Here is a 246-nt window from a genome sequence, read left to right on the forward strand (position 1 = left end):
ATTCCAAAACAGTTTATGGGAAAATCCGAAAATAGTGCAGTATTTGCCTGCACTTTTACGTCACGTGGTGATCTGACAGAGCTAGTCCTTCACCTCTGGAAGAATCTCTCTGGAACAGGGGTGCCCAAAAGCTGCTAACCTCTGCTCTAGAAACAACTTCTCTCTGAAAAGCTAGTTGCCAGAGCAAAACAAAGGAGGGCGGCGTCTGTAAACAAATACTTGTTTAAAGGATTCCAGTGAGCATTA

The sequence above is a fragment of the Drosophila serrata genome, unplaced genomic scaffold, assembly GCF_035046125.1.
Source record: "Drosophila serrata isolate PLE 108 unplaced genomic scaffold, ASM3504612v1 contig_382, whole genome shotgun sequence".
NCBI classification, from domain to species: Eukaryota; Metazoa; Arthropoda; class Insecta; order Diptera; family Drosophilidae; genus Drosophila; species Drosophila serrata.